Here is an 18915-nt window from a genome sequence, read left to right as displayed (position 1 = left end):
AAAAGCAGTGACTGGAGTTCTACATTAACTGAGTTTTGAGAAATAATGACTTCTGTGATGTACAAATTTTTACAAACATAAGACAAAGCCACCACACCCATCGGTGTGGTCACCCTCACACCCACATTCATCGCTCACCCTGCAATGTTTTTGTCATTGTCTGTGGTACTGGGCATTGAACCCAGGACCTTCATGCTGAGCTACCCTCTTCCTGAGAAAAGATCTTGCTAAGTTACTAAGTTGCCAGGGTTAGGCACAAACTTGCGGTCCTTCTGCCTCAGCCTCCCAGAGTGCTAGGATTATAGGTATGTGCCACTATGCCTGGCCCCTTAAACTATACCTAATCTCCAACTAAAGACAATAACAAAGCCATACATGTGCCTAGTATGATACAAGTATCCCACTTATAGTGAAAAACATGCTCTCTCCCTATATCATTTGTCTTTGAATAATGCCCATGTTTCTGGCTGATTTACACAAATATGTTCATTTGTGGGGGGAAGGTGTTTTATTTTGAAATCAGGTCTCACAGTGTGGTTCAGACTGGCCTTGAACTCATCAAATAGCCCCGGTTGGCCTCAAACTCAAAGCAATCCTCCTGCCTCAGCCTCCCAAATGCTGGAATTACCAGGCATGCACCACCAGGCCTGGTTGATTTACACAAATATAAAACACCTATTTCCTCATTCTCCTTGCTTTCAAACCCCCCCTCCCCTAAACTCTCTCCAGCTCTATTATTCCCACACCACGGGCTTTGGAAAAGTAAACCAGCCATTACACCATTAGGACCTGGCTGCAAGAGCAGGTTTGAACCGCTGGATAAGTTTCATTCGATTTTCTTCTTCCCCCAGGACACGTTGCATTGTTTCTCTGCCACCAACAGCAGCCAGCGTCTTTCATCAGGTCTTCACCCTGCATTCTGGGGCTTTATTAGCAAATGAAAATGGCCCCAGTCCAGCGGACATCAAGGGGGTCCCAGTGAGGAGCAAGACCAAGCATTTCCTGTACAGCCTGGCCTCAGACAGACCAGTTTGAAGAGAGGCCAGTTGGCTAGATTCGAGCTACCAGCAAGCTATTTTTGACATAAAAAGAAGCTGAATCAAGCTGATAACTGATTAAAGAAATTTTAAGCGCAGCTAGTTGGGTTTTAATGTCTTGGCAGTGGCATCTAGACCAAGGAAAGATACTGATTTGACCAGGCAAGCTATTTTGAAAGCAACTAATTGACTCCCAGGAAGCTACCAAATGTTTGCCAAACAATTGCTCGATGGAGTTCTTCGATTTTCCTCTTTTCTGTCTTTCTACTCCTGAAACCTGTTTATGTACAGGAAACAAAGCTTTCCTATTTCCATGAGCTTGAAGGAGGCCCATCCATGAAGAAAATCCCATTCACAGTACAGTACATCTTCTCTCCTAAAGCCAGCTAATTTCAAAAGTTCAAACAAACATTTCTAAAATCTTCTGGGTATATATGGAGTAGAAAAACAGTTTCTGGATATCCAATCCTTTTATTCAGTATTGGGGGCTGAACCCAGGGTCTTCACACAGAGCTACGTCCCCAGACCTTTTCTTTTTTTTAATTTTTTTTATTTTTTGTTTTTTTGTTTTTTTTTCTCCAGCACCAGGAACCGAATTCACGACCTTGCGCATGCCAGGCAGGCGCTTTTGCCGCTGAGCTAAATCCCCAGCCCCTTTTCTTTTATTTTTTTATTTTGAGACAGGATTTCACTAAGTCATTCAGGCTGGGCTGAAGCTTGCAATCTTCCTGCCTCAGCCTCCTAGAGTGCTGGGATTACAAGCATGAGCCACTGCCCCAGCTGTCCTGCTAGGTTTAAACTATAGAAAATAACGTCTTTAAATGTACTTCAGGTCTTTTCTTTCTTTCTTTGTATTTTTGGTGCTGGAGATGGAACCCACAGACTTGCTTAGACTGAGCATGTGCTCTAGGGCTGAGCTACAATCCTCAGCCACTAGTCTTTTATTTTCAAAAATTTTAAGAATTCACTCAGCCCTCACCTCGGCCTCTTCACAATAACCTGCCCCTGCAAGCAAAGAGGGCACCTTTTACCCTTGGGAACTCGAGTGTGAGGCACCCAGAAAGTCCGGTCTCTTTCTAAGGAGAGCAGTTGTTAGCTCATTCAAAATAGCTGTATGTTTTGAGCCTCTGCTTTTTTTTTTTTTTTTTTTTTTTTTTTTTGTCTCCTCTGTGTGTATGGAGTGGTTTGACAGAAACATTTAACTGAGGTTCCAGCTGCATATTTTTGAGCCTGTATAAAATCAGACAACAGCTAAGAATTGTTTAATTCCAACCTGAAGATTTCTTTCAGCTTGAGAATGTTCATCCTTGAGTAGGGTCTGGCTGTATAATACGACAGTAATAGTCTCACTGCTAGAAGGGACAGCGACCAGTGATTGCAGGTTTACGACGTGCAGCTCCTCTCATCTGGACCTTCTGGACCTTGAGGAGCTGGTCCTCTGTTCCCATTTCACAGGGGAAACACCGAGACACAGCAAGGGGAGGGCAGGCCAGGACCACATGTGCCAGCGATTTAAGAGGCTGAGGCAGAAAGATCAGAAGTTCTAGGCCAGCTTGGGCAACTTTGTGAGGACCTGTCTCAAAATAAAACAGAGGCTGGGAATGTAGCTCAGTGGCAGAATGCCCCTGATTTTGATATCCAGCCCCTGAAAAAGAAAATCATCTTAAAAATCCACTGACAGAAAAAAAAGGACCTTGGGCTAGATATTTAATTCTGTGTGCCGTAGCTTTCTAATCTGAATAATGAGGGTAACAAACAGCGCCTATCTCAGAGGTATGAGGATTGGGTGATTTTACTACCTAAACTGGTTAGAACAGTGCTCAACACATGGAAAGTTCTATGTATATACGAGCTACAAGTATTATTATGTAATAGATTGATACATAACAATTAAAAGGAATAACATTATATTCATATAAAATTTGCAATTACACATTATGTATAGCAAGACAAATTAAACTCAGAAATAAGCAAATTGTAGACCTGTCGGGAGTGGTGGAGCATACCTATAATCTCAGCCCTCAGGAGGCTGAGGCAGGAGGATCCCTGAGAGTTTGAGGCCAGCCTGGGCTACAAAGTGAGTTCAAGGCCAGCCTGGACTACAAAGTGAGTTCAAGGGTAGCCCAAGCTACATAGTGAGACCCTGTCTCAAAAAGACAAAAAAAATTGTAGAATATTACATATCAGATGCGATGTATGCAAATTAAAAATCTAAAAGCCTACATTTTGTATTGCCTATGGAGAAGTGCATATTTTATAAAGTATAAGAAGGCAGACTGTGGATCATTTACCAACATGATGGTACTGATTACCTTTAAAAAGAGGGACAAATACAGGACGATGTCCAGGACGAAAAACCCCTTCCACTTGATAATATTTTGCTTCTGTTATTAAAAATAAAGATTTGGAATGAATATGACCACGTGTTAATATGTGTTTATCTGGGTGTGAGCGCGTAGTATTTGACATACTGATCTATGTACTTTTCCAAATTTAAACAATTTTTTTCAAGTATAAAGAAAAATGCCACAAAGTTTGTGTTTATGTTACTATGAGGAGTTCACACACACAGCGTATTTAGGATACTACGCTCCTGTTTTTCTTGGCTTCTTTTCCTGGTAAAGAGGAGGGGTACGTTTAATTGCTAATGACCAAAAAAAAAAGCCCCTTTCACCATCCAAGTACACAGTGATTTCTGTAAGAACTATGAAGTCCTTTTCTGAACACATCCCCAGGGAAGGGCTCAGCCACCACTGTCCCATCTATAAGGTGCCGGAACCTTCAACCACACCCTGACACACACACCCGAATGAGTGAGTGAGCAGTACGGCACATTCTGTCACCAGCCAGACCACAGAAGAACACAGGGGAAATCTCGTCTTCTGAGGGCCTCACCCACATTTTACACCAAGTTAAGATTCAATTTAAGTAACTAAGGTTTGGATATACGTCCAAAAGGGCATGAATTTTTATCTAGAAGAATTACTCTCCAAAGAATTCATTTCCTCGACCGTATAGGTTATAGTTTGTGCATAGCATAGCCTTCCATGTGTAAAGGACTCCCAGTTTCTTAATAGGACCACAGATATTTTCAAGCTCAATGCAAATTTCCTTTCTCACTGAGGTCTACCCACATACAGAGTGGCCAGGCTCTGGGGTTCAGGCATTTATTTCAGCTGCGAAAGTAGCACACTCATGCAGGTACACACACACACACACACACACACACACACACATGCGCACTACGCACAAAGTAGTAACAGAAATTCCAGCTCTGTGTTATACAGCAGCTCCTCCTCACTCCATTTGGAAGAGGCCAAGATCAGCAAATTTCAACCTCTTTCCCCTCCCTAGCACGGCAAGTTTAAGTCACCCCGCTGATGGGGAGAATCAGTTCCTCAATGATTTGTCTAGCAATGAATCTTTTTTTATTTGTTTTCGTACCAGGAATCGAACTTAGGACTTTGCGCTTGCCAGGCAGGCGCTTGTGCCTCTGAGCTATATCCCTTGCCCCTAGCAATGAATCTTAAAACACCACCACCTAAACTGTCCTCGGGAAAAGACGCAGCAATACATGGGAACAAAGGCATGATTGTTCATCAGTGTCTTCACAGGTAAGCTTCACTGGGTGTTTTCTCTGTGCCAGACAGAACCATAGATGCTTTATTACGTTCAATCCTCAGGGCAAACTTTAAGGCAGACACCAGCATCACCCCAACTTTACAGATGAGAAAACTAAGGCAGAGAGGCTGAGGCACTTGGCTGAGGTCACAGAACTAAAACTTTATGGACCAATATGTGAATCTAGGTACCTGGGTGCTTACACATGCGTCGTGGCTGTGATCTGAGAGTTTATTATTCAAACAAGATGGGATTAGTCATATAGAGAATTTATCCAGAAAAGGATTTGTGGGGCCACTGCTGGAAGTGCCTTGGAAGAAGCTGCAGAAAGGAGCTGAGACAGAGGTGCTTTTTCTGCCAATAACTTGGAAAATAAAATCGAAGTTAATTTTATGAAAGTAACACACCCTTCAGCCCCTCATTGTGCAGTGCTTTGGACATCTAGGTGCTCACAGGCTATTTGCTGATTTAGCAGGTTCTACCTGCTAAAAAAAAATTTTTATGCCTGGTGTTTTCCTGGGGCATTGCCCTAGTAGGGACGGAATGCACCTGGAACTTTGAAGCCATCATCTGCAGAAGCACAGTCTTCAGATAAGAGGAAACTTGGTAACAGCTCCAATGCCTATATTTAAAGACTCCTTCCAGGAACCTTGGCCCCACATCCGGGCCTGAACAGACAACACTCCCACTGCCAGATTCTCACACCCCATTAGCTTTCAGGACTCCGTGCTGCTCCGGGGACGAAGCCTGGCAGGATTTATGGGAACTGCAGTAGGAGCTGGACGAAGGGACAGGACTGGGGACCAAACCTCTCTGCAGCCCTGAGTCCATGGGCAGTTTCCTGGCAACAATGGAGACTCACCTGACTCATCTCCATCCACCTCTCTGCGCCGCCCGCAGCCATGGATTCCAACAAGTCAATCATCTTTGGGCTTTCATTGGAACCAGTTGGCCTGCTTTGGTCTGGACTTGGCTGTTCTTTTTCCGGGATTTTATTTCCATTTATTCAATTAGAAGTGGTAGGCGATAAGGTGGAAATTAATGGGGGGTGGGAGCCTGGAAAAGTTGGGGCGGAGGGAGAATAGAGGAGTATGCTGGAGGAGAGATGAGTGTGGCTCTAATTCTTTGCTTTGGGAAACAGACACATAGGTTTGAAGATGTCTCTAGGAGATATGTGAGCGTAGTCAAGAGATTTGCCTCAAAGAGCCTCAGTTTACACACCTGTAAAATGGGACTAAGGATGCCTCTCTCACAAAGCTGATGCAAGGGTGAATGAGACATTTTTAAAAAACTGCCACAATCTCTGCCTGTGATTCATGCTCATCAGACAATGACTATTATTCTGAAAAGCAGAGAAAAAATACCTGAGGACAACAACCGGTTCCCACTATTTTTTTTCAATTCAGTTAAAAATCATGTACAAAGGCTGGGGGTGTGGCTAAGTGGCAAAGCCCTTGCCCAGCATGCATGAGTCCCTAAGTTCCATTGCCTGGACCACAAAATCAAAATAAATAAATACATCTATGTATAACACAGGTAAGACATGCAAAAGACAAACCAAGACACCTTGAGAAAGTATAAAAGGATACAGAGTGAAAAGCAAAATCTCCTGCGGACACTCAGTGAGCCATTTTTAGAGGTAACTATGGTGACAGAGTATTGTATACCTTTTTGGCTGCTCTGTGCATTAACCTATACACAACTGCATGTTATGCAGACTGATCTGCCCCTTGCTTTTGACTTTACCGTCTTTTACTTGTAGCCTAGAAATCATGTCATAGCTGTACATATAGAAAGCTCGCAACCTTTTCCACAGCTGCATAATACTCCAGTGCTTCTACTGCCACCATTCATTTTAACAAGCTTCTCATTAATCTCCATCAAGTCATTTTCAGAGTTTTGCTGTTATAGCAGCACTGCAGAGAACAGCCTGACACACACAGCGCTTTGCAAACGAAGGGCCACGTCTGCAGGGTAAACACCTAGGAGGAAAAATGCAATACCAAAGGGCAGTAGTCTCTTGCTGGGGATGTAGCTCAGTGGCACAGTGTCTGCCTGGCAAGTGCAAGGTCCTGAGTTCAATTCCTGGCACCAAAAAAAGAAGAAAGGGCAGTGGTCTCACTGTCTCACGACTGTGCCACATTGCCCCGCCCCATTTACCTATTTAAGAATGCCTGTTTCTCCACACCCTCCAGAGTACTTCGTGTGGACTAAATATTTTCATCTGTCCCAATCTGCTTAGTGGGTTCTGAGCCACCAAGGACCTATGACCAACCAGTGGCTTGAATAACAAGGTCCAGCCACTCGCTACTCGGGTCCTTCCAGAAAGCCACACATAAAGAGCTCGTGCTCTGGAGAATGAGCTGTGAGGTTGCTACCTGGGATTCTTCCCTGAATTCCCCCTGGATCACCCACTTCTCCCTGCCTCCAGATTCACCGAAGCCCAGCCTGGGTCCCAAGGAAGCCTAGGCTTGTATGGCCCCTGGCTCGGGAATACCAGCATTTTCTCGCTGTCTGATCTGAATGGCAGCCTGTGCTCCAGGCCTGGGAGGAAGTGACCTCTGATTAATAGGAAGCTTTAGAAGGTGGATAGGGTGGGGGGTTCTGAGGGGCGGCAGAGTGGTCGGATGTTAATACTCTCATCACTCAGGGAAAGGGGCAGGAGTGTAGAGTTCCTCCCCTCTTTGTCAGACCAAAGCAGCAAACTGGTTGGAAGATGGATGTTGGTGGCTCTGAACAGCACATTATGGAACATGAAGCTTTTCATTCACGGCGTATTTATGGGTTGATATTTACCTAATAAATATAACAATGGATGAACAGCTGTTGAGAAGGGGAGCCCCAGGGCTCAGAGGCAGTGGGGATAGAAATCTGTCATGGGCAAGGGAGGGAGGTGGTCTCCCAAGGATTTTGATCTTGTGTGGTTTGTTTATCTTCTGGAAACTCTTGGCTAAGCTTTCTCCTGTGCTCTCAGAACAGAGATGAGAACAGAAAGGGGAGCCGATGTTTGCAGACGCTGGGTGAAAAGTCACAGCGCAGAGGGCTGATCGTGGGCATTTCGCCCGCTCGTAAGGACAGAGCACGGAAAGCTGGGCTGCTTATCCATCTCTCAGCTCCTCCCTGCCCCTGCCCCTCCACCAGGTCCTGGGGAATTTGCTAACTTAAGGCAGGAGTCCCTCCTGTGGCTATCAGACCTTCTCCTCCCCTTTCAAGTTCTCACCAGGCCCGCATGATCTGCTTTTACACATGCCATAATCAAGGAAGTTTCAGTGCAACTATAGCCCGTGCTGAGCCAAAAATGAACTAATAGAAGAATGGAAAAAGGAAAGAGAAAAAACTTAAATGAAGTCCGTGGTTGGAGGGAGGGGTGTGAACTAGTATAAATAAGGTAAGCAAAAGACACCACAAAGGAGGTCGATTTTGAACCATGGCAAATGTGGAAAGAAAAATGTGGAAAAGAAATAAAATCGGGCATAAAATGGGAAAGGAGGGAGCCAGAAGGGAAACTCGGGGGAAGAAAAAGGAAAAAAGAAAAGAAGGCAGGATGGGAGGGCTCGAGGGAGGTAGGAGAGGAAGCGGGTGGGCACAGCAAGGGGGATACAGGGCAATAACACAAGGAAGAAAGACGGAAGCGAAAGAAAAATAAGAGCTACGTGATGAGATGTGAAGTCAAGAGAGATTTCTGACTTGTGATGTCTCTGAAATTCTTTCCAAGGAACCTCTGCCTGGCACATCTGTGGCAGCCCCACCATCTAACCTACCAAGCGAGCTTTGGCTCTTGGCTACGCGCATAAAAAGCATTTTCAGTGAGAGCTGATTAGAGCCCCGTGGAAATGCCGGCCACAGCACGGGCCCAAGGTCCTGCTTCTGCTTCGAGATCCAAGGCTGAGATGCTCAGATGCTTGGCCTGGTCTTTATCTGTCCCGCTGGCATTGGCGAGGCCACCGGGTTAGGGACGGAGCCCCAGCCCTGGTTATCACCCTCCTTCCCTGCCAAGGAGACCTAGCCCTGAGGCCGCCCAGCCTAGGGATGGAGCCGGAAGGCCAAGCCTCCCCAGCGAGTCCATGTGGGGACCTACAACCCTCCTTCCTTTAGCAGCCGGGTTTATCTATGATCAATGCATGGTATGAAAAATTATGATGTACACATTTTGATTCCTTCTATGACTTCACCTTCCGAGGTCCAATGCTATAAAATCCGGGTGGCCTGGCAATAGAATCCCCACCTCACCCCTTAGGGGTCCCAGCGCTCCCTGACGTCCCCTACGCTGTAGCAAATAACCATGTGAGAGTCGGCCAAGAGTAATGGAAGTCGGGGAAGGCAGACCGCGGGTCCCTCCTGACCCTACCTGGCTCTCCGGCCCAGCGATGCCGGGAGGTGCGCCCCAGCTCCGCGCTACCGGTAACCCTAGAACTGTTGCTGCTCAAAACAGCGGGGAACCGCTGGCTTTTGTCCCTGCTGCCTTCCCTAAGAGGAAAATTGTTGTGCTAAAGATTTCTGTCAAAAACAAACCACTTTGTTTTTGTCAAACCCCAACGACAACAAAAAGCAAATGCGCAAGAGAGAAAGATATCTTTTTTAAACAGCAATTTTCTGGAAAAACAAACAAACAACAACAACAAACCAGAGATCTCAGGCGCTTCTTTACACGCCGGCCCCACATGTGTGGACGGGCACCCCTGGCCGTGCAAGAGCGCCATAGCCACTGGCGTACCCTTAATTGCGTGAATATGATGCAGTGTTCTGTGTGCCAATGCGCGTGCAAAAAATGTGTGTGCGCAAAGACGATTCTGTCTACGGATAATTGTGCGTCAACTCTGTAACTCTGGAAATGTAAACAACACTTGCCAATGGTTATTGTGTGCCGATAATTCCGGGTCCACATGCCCACGCCACTTGGGGTTCCCAAGTACCTCTATGTGCATGTAATTCTGTGGGTAAAGTGTTCCCTAAGCAAAAGATCTGGTGTGCGCGCCAAGGATTGTGCTACTGCGGATAATTGCGTGCTGTATTGATGGTTTCAGAAAGCTGAAGAAAGGGCCGGGCAATCCCTTCTCTTCTGGGGCTTAGTGAGCTCACAGCTGCCGCGCTCCCTAAGTCCCCGGCAGCAGCGCAAACATTGCTTCCCTCCACCCGCGCCGTGTCCTGCAGGGATCTCCTGCTCCTGAGCTAAGGGAACGCGGAAGGCGGAAAGAGGGAGAGATTTCGGGTGCTCCCGGCCTCCCACGAGCTTCTTACACAGAGAGGTCCAGCGCGTTCTCGCTGCAGCGTCCTGCGGCACACCGCTGCGCCGCCCATGCTCAATCGCGAACTCCCCCAGCGGCGCGTGATCTCGGTGCCTTTAGGGCGTCTAGCTGCTGTTCCAGAGTGGCCTGACCCTGCCCCGGCCTCCCAGGGGCTCAGGGAGCCTCCAGGAACCTTCCCGCCAAGGCTCAACAGGTCTGGGGCAGCGCCCGCGAGAGAAATCGAAACTTCCTGCGTTTTGTCCGGGCGCTGAGTCGGCGCTGCGGACGCGTAGTCCGTAACCGCTGAGAGAAAGGTGGGCTTGCGAGACCGGGTGCCCCCCACGGGCACTGGAGTGGCGAAACGCGTCCGGCTGAGGCAGCCGGCCTCTCCCAGCGCGCACACGTGTGCCCAGAATTATAATACAATATAACACATCGTAATATCGGGTATTATACCGCGTTTCCCTTCCATTAGGATGTGTAAGTTGTGTTAGGCTGTGCTTATGTGTTTGTTACGACGTGCTGTGACACCGTGTCTCCCCACCCCACCGACACGCGCCCGCACCTTCTCACTCATTTCATGCTCGGGGCAGGCTCATTTCTCCCACTGCGCACTCGGGCTGGGACAGGGACAGGCATTTGCTGCAAGTCACCCAGCTAGAAAGGGGCAGGGCTTGGATTGGAACCCACAGTCCGGGACTGGCCTAGAGGTGAAAATCACACATCCCCCAGACCGCTGGACAGGAAGATATCCTACGCCACACACTGCTGTTTCTGGACTAGCCCGACAATATACATTTATTTTATTACATTCTCCCCATCTGGCTGAGGAGAGCCGCTGCCTGCTATGCCGGCACTCTGCAGCTCTCTGGCTGGGAGCTCAGGGCGGACTGGTGCCCGGCTGCAGAGGAGGAGGAGGAAGAGATCCCTAGGTCTCCATCCAGCCTTCCTACCGCCTCTCCCTGTGGTGCTGCTCCTCACAACCCTCGGAGGATTGTTCTGTTATCACCACTGGAGGAAATCCAGGTTCAGAGAGGTTAAACTGTCCAACATCACTCAGAAAAGGAGGAAGAGGCTTTGGTTCTGGGATTCAGATTCCCCAAAGTACATTCCTGCGCCACCCCCCAATCAGAGTGGGAGAATGGGCACTCACTACTGGGCTACAGGTTCTGGTGAGAGTGTTCCTAGCCTCGGGCTTTGGAACATCCTCAGGAAGCACGAAAGCGCGGGATCTCCTCTCTCAGGGAGAGAGGGCTCATCCACGCGTATAAGATTAGTCTTTGATCCGGGATGGTGGCTCAGGCCCTACCTATAACCTGGCTACAGAGGATGGACCCAGCCCACAGCCTGACATTCACTCCTCACTGTGTTCTGCTGCAGGTTGGACATAGCCACAGGACATGCTGAAGCCCCTCTCTAGGTCAAAAAGTCAGGGGCCACGGTGCCCCAAAGACACCCCTGAGAGCTGACTGCTAATAGCCAAACACAGTCCTGGAGGAGCTCCCGAGGAGGGACAGGGTCTCCCCCTAGGCTCTCCGCCCCTCATGCGCACGTCTACACTGACAAAGCAAGGGAATGAACAGCCAGGTCAGCAGGACTCTTTTGACTCCTGCCCCGGGCAAACATGCGGTTTCTTTTCCAAATAGCCAAGTTCCTGGGAGAAACTTCACGGACAAATTCACTGGGATATGTTAGTGTAGAACCAGCTTCTATTTCTGAGCTCCATCTAACACAGGTTAAACTATCCAGGAAAAGCCCTCCTCCCTGTCCGGACCGCTAAGGAAATGAAAATTAGAAATTGATGCCTGTTGGTGAAATCAGTACCCCGTGGAGGTGAGATCCGACAGGCTTTTCCCAAACTGAAAAAGTGGGCACATCATCCTGAATTCTGGTCCACTCCGCTGCTGCCCGATGGCCCTGGCTCGTTTTGAGGAGCAACAGTTGGTAAGCACAGGGAGCGAGGTTCCAGCAGATAGTGGTCTGTGGCTTTCTCGACTTTTTGTTTGTTTTTCTTTCCTTCGTTGCCTTTTGAGATAAGACTCGTGCAAGTACACTTTTCCTGAGAATGGAGGTGAAAGAAGCTGAGGTGGACACCTGGAAATGCTGGTCTGGCATATTCTGTGCCTCAGACGCTGAGATGGGGGGCTTGGGAGACCCTGTGCCTGGACACCTGAAGGGGTTGCTTTAATTCTCTGCCCCGGTGTATATATAGGGGGCCGCCGAGCACCTCGAGCACCTCCATCTGGGAAACCCGATAGACACCTTTAAGCTCTAACTCTGGCTATGAAAGAACCTTAAAGCCCCAGGTACCTTTTAGAGGAAGCCAAGGTGACAATCGCTGCCTTCACCACAGCCAGCAGTATACCCTCCCTCCCTATCTCGATCTCAGCCTGGAGACATTGGGAAATTTGGCAAGGGGAAAAATCCAGAAGCATCTGGAACCCTCTGGAGGCTTTGGGGTCAGACCTAGAGAACTCACGTGTGCTGATACATCCTGGAGAGTGATCCCCATAAGAGTGGGTTTTGACTGCCAGGCAAAGCCAGAAAATTCTAGATAATTCAGTTGGACATATGGTCATTGGCTATTTTGCCTGGGCGGCCAATTCAAGCAATCATAAAGGAGTTTAGTTTAGCTGAGATTTTTTCCGTTTTGTTTTAATTCAAAACGCTCGGTTTGAGTCGGAATTTCCGCGGAGGGCCACACCGAGAGCTGTCCATCCGGGCGGCCATCCCTCATCTGTCTTGGTGGTCACTTGTCTCAGCCTCCGAGGCCCCAGAGCACGTTCCCGGGGGCTCAGAGGGCGCGGAGCTCAGATCCACTGGTGGCACCCGGAGAAGGTGACATAAGTGGCGCTGACGAGCGCGGCCCGCCGAAACTCGAGGACACAGAGGGTCCGCCCGCAGCGTGGGCCGCGGGGATTGCCTCACACCCGGCGTCGGCCCAGACACGTTCAGAAATGTTGTGCTGGACGCCTGCCCCAGAGGGCGACAGCGGCAGGCAGCAGCGGGGGCGAAGCTGGTCACAGGCTGGCGCTGAGCAGGGGCCACAGAGGCGCCCAGCATGGAGGAGAACATCGCTGCCTTTGCCTGTTTGGTTTGGATCCTCCCACCCCCAGCACCTCGTTCGTGTGCCTCCTGGGGACGATAGTTCAGCCTGCAGCGCCCCAGCTGTAACCAGAGAGGCCGGGCAGGGGTTTGGAACCCAATGAGGCACGCTATTGACTTGAACTCGGGTGTCTCCCGCTGATGTGCAGGCTCCAAGCAACCAAGGACCGTTGTGGTCCCTGTTGGGATTGCTGAGCCCAGCACAGAGCCTGAGACTGACAGAATATTTATTGCATCCATGAATGAATCCAAAAAAGTCACGTTTTCAATCTTAACTTTATCACCACGACCCGTGGGACACTGAATGTCTCTCTGTCTGGCCTCTGGGCCCGCTGCCTGATAGGAATGTGGTGTTTTGGTCCAACTCAGTCATCACAGGTGATAACCACAACACATCTGACATTAATTGACCACCTATACTGTTCTATGATCTCTCAACAAACAGTAGGAGTGGTGGGTATCTTTCTATCCCCATCTTAGGGATGCAGTTTTGGAATTCCAAACAGAAGCTCCATCAGGCTAACTCAGCCGGCTCACTAAAGATTTGATGGCTGTGAGAATACTGTGCCGGGGTTGCTACAGGCACTAGGAGTGGCCTCGATTTCACCCAGTTTAACAATTCCTGCACACATCCCGCCAACAGCACGAGCACTTTTAGCCCTTCTTTCCCCACTAGTGGTAGATCTGAAGCCCAGGAGTCCAGCTACGCCAAGCTGCGACACTCGCAGGAGCCTGGAAGCAGCTCTGCACGCGCAGCTCGGGTCTGGGACCCGGAAGGTCTGGGCGTCTGTGTTCCCCCGCGCGCTTTTTCTTGGTGCTGAAGGAAATGGGTTTGCCTGCAGGGCTGTGAATAAAAAGATCTCTTCGAATTCCTCAAGCCCCTCACAACCTAGTGCGCCCACAGGCAACGGGCAGAGAGGGTCCAGGGAAAGGTCACATCGAAGGCAGCTGCGATGACCGAAGCCAGAGCGCATTCGCAGCGCCCGGCGCCCTGAGCCGCATCGTGGTCGTTACGCACCGGCGAATTGCGCCCTGCGCGCTGGCGCAAATCAAATCGGGGTCTCGCTGGCTGAGCTGTGGTCCCACAGGGTTTGGGCCGCTGCGTTCTAGTCAATGTAATGAATGGAGAGAGAAAAGAAGGGGCGGGGAGGGGAGGGGGGCATCGTGAGGAAGGTGAAATATCTTGGAAATAATACACCGAGAGAAGGAAGCACGGACAACAGTTTATCAGCGCCCCGCCCCCACGGCCCGCATGTTTAAAACCCCTAAGTAATTTTAGATTGTGTCTTCAGTTAATATATCTCTCTCCCTTTCCCGCGGGCTGACAGGGAAGCGCCGTCGCTGCAAGATGTCTGTAGAAAAGTCTTTAAGAGTTTCCACATTGTTTAGCTACACAAACGTGTTTGTGGTTCCCGGGGCCCTCCCCTCCCCCACGGCCTCCGAATCCCATTTCGCTTTATGACTCCAATTGTTTGAGGGTGCCCGCGCCACATAAATCCTGCTCGAGATTAATCTCCCTGCTCGTTCCGAGCTGGGCGCAGTGCGCTTTTTTTTTTTTTTTTAAAGTTCTTTAAAAGAGGGCGCCGGGCAGAGATTTATTAACAAGGAAAAATAGTTTATTTTTATAGCCGACCTCAGAAAGGTGGGGGTGGAAGTAGGCCAGGGAAGGGAGCCTTTCAGATGGGTAAACAGTGAGGCTGAGACAGCGCGGGGTGTGAGCTTGGGCTGGCGACTTGAACTTCTCTCCCGCCTTTGCTCCACTCGCTTGGGTTGTGGGCGTCTCGGCAGGAGCTGGAGGGACTGGAAGCCAGTGTTTGCCAGGTGTGCATGTACGGGTCTGCTGATGGTCTGTGTATGCGTGTGTATGCGTGTGTGTGCACCTGTGCACGTGGGGGTCCCATGTGCACAGACTCCTTGGGCCAAGACAGGATCTTTAAGCAAGGAATTCCAAAACTTCATCCGTAAAATGGGGATAGAAAGATACCCACCACCCCTACTGTTTGTTGGGAGATCATAGAACAGTATAGGTGGTCAATTAATGTCAGATGTGTTCTGGTTATCACCTGTGATGACTGAGTTGGACCAAAACACCAACTGACCTCTTGGCTAGCCCCTGGTCAAAGTGGAAGTTCTCTACAGGACTGCATGGACCAGTGTCAACTCTTGGACAGATGCGATGCCCTTCTCAGAGCTGTGTATGCTGGTGTGTTTTTCTGGAGAAAGTCCGAAGCTTCCATCAGCTTCCCCACCGCAGCTTATCATCCCAAAGGTTAAAAACCGCACTAATTAAGGAAAGCCCAAAACTGCCCTTTCACCTTTCACATTCTTTCAGGCCAGTCCCACTAGTCTGGACCATTAAAGGCTAACATTAACCAGAAGCCTTAATCTGGAGCCCGCTGGAGGCCCATTTGGATTACATTTTGGAATCGTGATACTCTCAGGGTTCTTAGGCACATCAGGCCAAGAACCTAGAGGAATGGGTGACACTAGCAGCCTCCAGCTAGCTACTGGACCTTGAGCCGGTGGGCATGCCTCTCAGGCCTCAGTGTCCCTTCAGATATTCGGGACATTCTGAGGTGAGTGCCTGTGTGCACGTGCTCTTTGGAAGCCAACCACCTTGGGTTTCCACGAAGCAGAATACACACTATGACGTCCCACCTCGCCCCAAGGTTAGCTCCCACAGCTCCTGGTGAAGGGTGGGTCTTAACTTTTGGGCATCACAGACCCCACTCATGGAGCCGCTGAATTTTTAAAAGGATGGGCTTCTTTGGAAGCAAAGAAAGAAGAAGCACTTAAGTAGGTGACTTGAGTGTCACAGGGCCCCTGGACAGGTGAAGGCCCTTCGCTCAGAGCAAAGAGAAGGAGCCGAACATGATCTCCTCAAAGAGCCCTGGCAAACTCTGGGTTCCAGGCTGTGTGAGCTGGGCTTGGGGATCCTTCTCGAGCAGAGCAGGGTGGGAGGGTCTGAGAAGTACGCTTCTCCTTTGATCTGAAGACCCTGGAGCAGCCTGAGACCGCCCGGCACCGCGGTGTCTGTCCCTCTTGCGCGCATCTGCCCGGGGTGAACTGTAGATGATGCAAACCTGGGTGCCCAGCGGAACCGGCGCTGGGGCACGGTGAAGCGGGCCTCGTGCAGGAAGGAGGTGCTGGGGGCTGAGCTCTCCCAGGGGTTTATTTGGGCTTCGGGGATTAAAGGCCTGGGAGCAGTCCATAACTGGTGCCTGCAAACCCACACAGATTACCCAGGAGGCTGCCAGTCCTCCCAAATACCCCTCCCTGACTCTGAGGACCCATCTGCTAGGAGCAGAACCTGGAGTTGCTCTACTGACTTGGCCCACTGGGGACCCCTCGGTAGGGAGAGCCTCTCACCCCAGTCGGCTGGGCTTTCGGCTGACTCTACACAGTGCCAAACTTTTCCAAAAACAGTTGATCACCAGAAATAAGGGTTTTTCTATTCTGTAACGGTCCTTCATCGTTTTATTAAACCCCAACAATAAGCTCCACTTTTCTCTTACACCGTCTCCCTCCAAGGTGAAGACGTGGGCCCAGAGAGGTTAAGCAACCCACCCAGCAGTGCACAGCTCAGGAGAACGGAAGGGAAAGCCTGGACTGAAATCCAGATCTTCAGGCTCCAAATTCCTGTCCTTTCTATTATGAACAAGCAGCTTCTTACAAGAGACTCACGCACCCACCCCCACCCACGCAAGCGACCCCAACAGGTACGCTGGCGTCACGTGGAATGAAGTGCTTGCCACTTGGCCGCCTCGGCGCAGGTGGCATCGGCAACGCAGGCTGAGGTGCAGGGAATGGCAAGGCAGGCGCACCTCTGCCGACACCTTGGGGTGCAGGCCCGCAGATCAGCATCCCCTCATCGCTTGTGCTCCCATCATCCCGCGCTAAGCCGTCGCGCCGCACCGGGAGGTAGTACTGCCCCTGGGCGCCCCCACATTTGCTCCCATCTGCACTCATCCTTGCCTCCCAGGATGGGTAAAAGACCAGCCCTTCGGCCTTCCTTAGCGAACGGACAGCCCCGAGGCGCACCGAGCGCGGCCGCCCACCTGGGCCTTACCTGGCTGCGGGATAGAAGGAGCCGGCACCCGAGAGCGTAAGCGCTAGCCCGCGCGCACCAGGGGCGCAGCACACCGCTCCGGGAGCGTCCACGGGCTGCAGCGCGTTTCCGGTTGTAGCACCGGGCGCCCCCCGAGTGGGCCCGATAAGCTATCGGCTCCGCCGGGGAGGGGCGGTCAGCGGCGGCCAGGGCACCTTGGCCGGCTCCCGGCTCCCGGCCCGGCTCCCTGCCAGCGGCGCTCTGGACAGCAGCTAGATGCCTGCCGAGGCGTTTCTGGTTACAATCACCTCACACACGGGCTCGCATTCCGCACCCCCATCCTTACCGCTGAGTCTGAAGTCACACCTTCTCCCCGGCTGGGGAGCTGGGCCGGCGTGGGGGCGATGAGTGCCGGTCGGAGATTGTTAATCTATAGCGCTCCAGCAGGTCTGTAGAAAGAAATATTTTTGGTGGTCAGAAAAAATGAAGTTTGAGTAGGTATAACAGGCCCCACGCCCAGCCACCAGGAGTTAAATTTTCTACCCAATTAACCAGGATGGTTATGTGCTCCTGAATATTTTCTGGAAGGGCTGAAGCGTAGGGTTTCATGGGCTGATTTGTTCTCTTTCAGAAGCAGTAGTTAGGGGTTCGAAAAAGCTAACCTTGGCTCTTCTGTAGCCCGGGAGAAAGGGATCATATAGTAGCTGCTATTTATTGAGTGCTTAGGTGTTCTAATCCTTCAGAGAAGCCTGGGAGGCAGGAACTGCTATTTTCCCCTTTCTGGAGATGACCACAGGAATCCTGACGGGCTGATGTCCCAGGTGTCCCCAGGCTGTAGCGACCTCATCTTCCAGTGGCCCCCTAAGGGTCTCACTCAGAGGCCAGGTCGGTCTATGCTCAAGGTTTGTGGAAAGTTAGGTTTTGGCCGTGAAGGAAAGGTTCCACCCCAGCGTGCCTTGGGGAGCAGTCCACCTGCGTGGGCGCAAGCACGACCCGCGGGGATGTGAGACCCAAAGGGCACCATAGCTTTGTGCCCAGAGGTGAACCTGAAGTGGGAATGGCTCTTCACCCGCTCTGGGTGTGAGACAAACAGGAGTGTGGGTAAAGCAAAGCCCGATGTATTCCCAAGTTTTGGTAATAACTGTAACCAAACCATTGGCATTTCCCCCCAGAGCCCAGACTCCCAGAGTCAAACGTTTAAGAAGCCCAGCTCCCCCTCTCTACCTCCCTGTCTCCTGATCCTGTTCCCCTGCTTGGCCAGGCCCAGGAGCCAGGGCCCTCGCCAGTGCCTCTGGGGTCACAGGCTCTGCGGAACCGCCCCCCATCTGATCCTCAGGCAATTAACCTCACCCACCCGCTCCCTACCAGCTTCCTTGAAATAAATGTGACAGACGTGAGCCTAATGATCTGCAGAGGAAGATCTATATGCCCCGAGACTCCGGCACATGGCTCCTTCCACCCTGGGTCGCACAGGCAGCCTGACTTCAAAGAGCAGCCTGCTTGGTGCTAGTTGGGGTTTCCTGGCTTTCAGGAAACAAACAAACAATCAGCGGGCTTATTTGGGTGAGCATAATAGGTCTTCGGGAACACTAACGATGATGACGATGATGATGATGATGATGATGGTGGTGGTGGTGGTGGTGGTGGGATATTTATTGACAACACGTGTCAGGCCCTGAGCTAAAGAGTTTCCCTCACGCTTATTTCTTTGCGGCAACCCCCGCCTCCCAAAGCAGACAATAGGTCGCCCCCCTTTTACCTCTGTGGAAGGCTGAAGTCACGGGCCTGTATCCCCAGAGCTAGTTGGTGATAGAGCAAGATTTGAACCAGATCCACCAGACTTTAAAAAAATAATAATGGGATCTTAATAAATGCAAAT

The 18915-nt window shown here is 50.5% G+C and overlaps 1 protein-coding gene across 2 annotated transcripts in view; it reads right to left on the bottom strand.

Annotated features, from left to right (window-relative positions):
* Tbx5 (T-box 5) overlaps positions 1 to 17151 on the bottom strand; it is an 84765-nt gene extending 67614 nt beyond the window's left edge. For both annotated transcript variants that reach the window (XM_005396561.1, XM_005396563.1), the window contains exon 1: positions 17058 to 17151. The gene's annotated coding sequence lies outside the window, so the exon portion shown is untranslated. The remainder of the gene's footprint in view (positions 1 to 17057) is intronic.
* Positions 17152 to 18915: the final 1764 nt, after the last annotated feature.

The sequence above is a fragment of the Chinchilla lanigera genome, unplaced genomic scaffold (genome assembly GCF_000276665.1).
Source record: "Chinchilla lanigera isolate Chin_1 unplaced genomic scaffold, ChiLan1.0 scaffold00054, whole genome shotgun sequence".
NCBI classification, from domain to species: domain Eukaryota; kingdom Metazoa; phylum Chordata; class Mammalia; order Rodentia; family Chinchillidae; genus Chinchilla; species Chinchilla lanigera.
The sequence above is the reverse complement of the archived record's forward strand: the minus strand, read 5'-3'. Positions and strand labels throughout refer to the sequence as shown.